The following is a 4,905-nucleotide window of genomic DNA, read 5'->3' on the forward strand; positions in this document are numbered from 1 at the left end:
ATATGACAAAAAGATATTTTTATAAACGTTACCTACTGCAGATCCAATGACTACTAGGAGAGCTTCATCAACAACAGTAAAACAAAAGAAATAACAATAAACACATGGTCACAGTTGTGGAATAAATCATGATCATGCTTCAAATCTGTCGGTTTAAAACAGGAAACAAACAGACGTCCTGTTTTACAGTGTGACATTGTGTGGACCACCTCCTCTCTAGGCCGATTTTGTCACTCTGTAACAAACTGGAGCAAAGCAAAACAGTAATCTGAAGTGATTTATCATGTCTCTATCTGGCAGACTGATGCTCAACTTTCACCCATGGCTGCAATGTTCAGGTGTACTTTGCCATGTAGTACATTAATGCATCCTCAGGCAAACACTATAATAAATGCCTCCTGCGCACACGCATCACCTTTACAGATGCGCACACGTATCACCAAGACACGTAGGCAAGAGATTACACAGACTATACCAGTGGTTTTTTAAAAACTGGTGTCCAGGGACCAACAGGGGCCCTTGAGTGGGTTGTAGGGGGTCCTGAGCAAAAGAACAGAAAATAATATTTAAACTTTATTTATATTTTTTTGGAAGTACAACAAGGAAAGCAACAGGGATGGTGGTTTTCATCTTTTGGAATTCATTTATTTGACTCAGTTCTATCTTTGATTGACTGTAAAGACTTTATTATCTTCCAACCGAAAAAATGGTATCTACTGTGGGGGTCCTCAAAAGTTTGGGTAGCCATGGGCAACACTAGGATCTCCAACACACCAGCGCGCACACGCGGACAAAAGTGCGCACATCGACGCGCATCAGCACGAGCTCAAGCTGAATTCCGGCAGAATCAGCTTGAGCTCGAAAATCATGAATATGATCTGAAACCAGCCGAAACACACAACCCGAGATCCCTGCGGTAATCTGAGTGCCTCATTATTTATTCACAGCATACTGATCGATAAATGAATTAATTGATTGACTTTATGGGTGGATTTACAAGATAATAATCCAAGAGTTATAATAGTGAGAGCTCTATTTTATGTTAATGATCATAATAATAATAATAATCTGCTGTCAGAGCTTTAATTAAGCATTGATTATTAAGGGGGAAAAAAATAATATTTTAGTAAATTGTGTTCAGGTACCTTTTTTCTCCGCAGCAGGAGCAGATGTTTCCTCTGTCAGAGTCACAGGTCAGACAGATGTTTTCTGATGTTTTTCACATCACACACATTTTAGCTAAATTCCTCCGCGGGGACTCGGTCCGGTTCTGCATCAGCATCCATCAACCAAAACATTAAATCCAAATGCAAATCCACTTTTTCTCTTCAGAGCAGAAGTGCTGTGCTGAACTGACGGAGAAGCGGTGAATTCCTCTAAATTGCAGGTTTCTGACGCCCCGGATCACCTGCAGGTGTTCGACTCCCCGCCGCTCAGCCAGCGATGACGCTCCGGAGCCTGGGTCCCTGTCCTCCCACAGACAGCACTAGTCGCTCTCAGTGTCTCGGGATCGTCACCACTGTAAAGACGCGTTCACACCAGGGACTATGGTTACAGAAGACCGAAGTCACGGACGCGCTTTTTTTCCGCTTCTCGCAGTTCTCCAAAGTGCGCGGTGCGGCTGTCCTGCGTCACAGGAAACGCGGGAGGCTCTTGGGCTCATCACACCAGCCGAGCCCAGGCTGATGGGAGTCTGAGGGTCTCATCAAGTTCCCCGGCCACAGAGCCAGTCTCAAATCTGAGCAGGGACAGCATAATCCTGGTCCTGATGGAGAGGAAAGTGCGTCCGCAACTAACACATGAAACCCAAAAGGGAGAGCGTGCGTGTGGCTCGTGCAGTTAAAGATGAAGTTAATGAGCTTAATCATACCGCCTGTTAGAGAGAGAGAGAGGAGCTGCTCAGAGTTAAACCAGCAGAGATGGAGACAGGACGCCACCCAGCGGACAAGAAAACGCAACTACACATAAACAACTGCTGCAGTTTACACTCCCATCAGTTTTCTACTATCCTCAATGCTTTGTCTAAGCTGATTTAATTTAAGCAATCTTGGATTGTTTTCAAGTCTATCTTAAAATAATCATTATATGACATAAACTCATAAGATCATTCTCTTTTTGAAATATTTTTTTCTAGTCTTTTCATACAACATGAAACCCCTTCATATAACCTACAGTTTAAAGAAAAACAAAATTAAATTTTTTATATTCTTTTGGTTAAGTATGATGTTAGTGATGGAAACATTTTCAGAGATATTGTGCTTTCTTTTAGTCTTGAACCTTGCAGTGGCCTTCCTATAAGATAACAATACCAACAGTGTCCTCAAGCCAGAGACCTCTGCCAAATGTACACAGAAACATCTTTTGAAATTTAGTTCATAGGGGTGCAGCAATTCAGCAATGTAGGTGGGAGCTTAACTGTGAAGTGCTTTATAGGTGATCAGTGAAATCTTAAAATCAATTCTAAAACTGACTGGAAACCAGTGAAGAGGCTAAAATAGGGCTGATATGATCCTGTCTTCTTGTGTTAGTTTAAAGCCGAGCAGCTTCATTCTGTACCAGCTGGAGGTGTGAGACGGCTTTATGGCTTAACCCTGAATACAATGAATTAAATAAATAGTCTAATCATGATATGATATGATTAAAAAAAACATTTTAGGGCAGTATCCCTGATGCAGAGCCACTTTTCCAGTTGATCCAAAAGGATAGAGTGATCCACAGTGTCAAAAGCCGCACTTAAATCCAGTTACCACCATCAGCTGTAAGTTCAAACTAATTTGTTACTTTGATAAGAGCAGATTCGGTGCTATGACCAGCTCAGAAATGTGATTGTCAAAGATTTCATTGGCATTTATAAAAGAAATCAGTTTTAAATAGACAATCCTCTCTAAAATTATTAAATTGGAAAGGATCAAGGCTTGGTTTCTTAACAAGCGTGCACTATGGCATGCTTGAGGAAGAAGGAAACACAATTCGTAGACAGAGAGCTATTCACAATTGATAAAATCGAGGCAACAACACTGTTAAAAACCTTCTTCAGAAGTCTGACAGGCGTCACATAAAGGACTCTATGTAGGCTTTAATTTGGCCATTGTGTCCTTTAAAGTGCACAGTGTGAGGGGCTGAGAGCTGTTGAGTGAAGCAGAGGCAGAGGGATTGCAGTGTGGAGAGAGCAGGTCATCAGTGGCAAGACCAATCTGGAGTTTTATTTCGTTTACTTTGGTGATGAAGGACAAATATGGCTCACAGATTGTAGGGGTGGCTTCAGTGGGTTGATTGGGGGGGGCGGTTGGTTAGAGCATTGATGTTTTTTAAGAGAATCCTGGGATTATAGGTTTGTTGTAATAATAGGACGATCTGGCATCTCATACTGCTTTTTAGTTGAAATGAGTTCTTTCATGATTTGATGTGAGACCACTAGACAGTCCTTTTTATACTTCCGCTCATCTGCCTTTCCTTTGATATTACTATCTATCCAAGACATGCTGTGGTTTGATTTGACCTTACACATTTTTACTGGTGCTATGGAGTCAAGAGCAGCTTTACATGTATTGTTGAAGTCAGTTAGTAATTCTACTGTAGACATATATGTTTTTCAGTTATTGTTATGTATAGGTGCAGCGGTAAAGGTATTTTGAAAAATTTTAGCAGAGTTAGTAGTGAGTACCCAGTTGGAGACATAAGTAGCCACCGTAAAAAAAGGAGGTGGGAGGTTTGACTTTAAAATAATTTCTTTGTGGTCTGACACACATAGTCTGACAGAGATCCACATTATCAAGAGGAAAACCAGAGGACAGGACAATGTCTAGGATGATACAGCCAAGTGATTCAAATGACGAGAAGTTACCAAGTGAAGACAAGGAACATTTAAAATTCTCCCTATGAATTACAGCCAGTCCACATCCACAACCTGAGATGCGAGCAGGTCCAGCACCAGAAGGACCCACACTGTCAGCCACAGTTAATAAAATTCCAGATCCGCTTCCTGTTCCTTTCCTGTTAGGATGCAGCCTATCTTATTTAAAAAGGTCCCAGTTTGTCCAAAAGGAGTTGAAATTACCACAAACAAATAAAACCAAGTCCAGTGGCATTGGTAAAACTTTGCAACACTAGGTGTAGACTAAGTGGAATGGGACCAGACAGGAAAACACTTCCTTACCAGGTTTTCTACAATTGAGGCCAGAGACTCAAGTTCATACTGAAACTTGATGGATTGCCTCGACATGACATCATTTGATCACAATGTGGACAGAGGGATGGATGTTAAGGAGAGCTGGAATCAATAAAGTCAGCTAGTCGTAAAAGGATAGTCACTCAAATGTCTTTCAACAATACCTGTGCCCTTTTCCCCCGTTTCCTGAAAGAAGCATAATCCAGCATTTCATAAAAGTTTCCCCTAAATGTTCAAACCCAAGTAAAATGTTGTGTACTGTATAAACCAAACAACATGTTAATTTGAAAAGCAGAACATGACTTAACCTGATGAGAACAAGGCGGCTGGATTATTTTTTATTTTTTTGAGAGAGAGACGCTGTTGTTGCTCTCCACTGTCTGAAAGACCCAGGGTATGACGGGAAAAAACACCTAGGGGTCACCTGATCAAAGACCTGGCTCTTAGTTTTGAACACCTTGCTTTATAAAAAATCTGCTGTGAAAAAGGTCTATTGTGCAGTAGGTTTATTCATCTTTACAAATCTGTTCATTTCAGAGCCTCAGATACATCACATCCATTTTACATGCTCTCATTTCCTCGTGTAGATTATTAGATGATTGTACTTGTGTCCTAACTGGCTGGAATAAAAAAAAAATCAAGTTTATTACAGAATCACCTTGATTACATTATTTTTTAAAGTCTGTCATGGCTCCAGATTATATCGCTGTATTACTGTGCCCTTATCAACTTGCAAA

General features: G+C 40.8%; 1 protein-coding gene across 1 annotated transcript in view; it reads right to left on the reverse strand.

Annotated features, from left to right (window-relative positions):
• Positions 1-1,809, reverse strand: part of grm8b (glutamate receptor, metabotropic 8b) — a 126,294-nt gene extending 124,485 nt beyond the window's left edge. Inside the window, exon 1 of the mRNA XM_035665793.1 lies at positions 1,146-1,809. The gene's annotated coding sequence lies outside the window, so the exon portion shown is untranslated. The remainder of the gene's footprint in view (positions 1-1,145) is intronic.
• Between the last annotated feature and the right edge of the window lie 3,096 nt (positions 1,810-4,905).

This window comes from Morone saxatilis, unplaced genomic scaffold (genome assembly GCF_004916995.1).
Source record: "Morone saxatilis isolate NCDOM2014 unplaced genomic scaffold, NCSU_SB_2.0 Contig2, whole genome shotgun sequence".
NCBI lineage: Eukaryota > Metazoa > Chordata > Actinopteri > Moronidae > Morone > Morone saxatilis.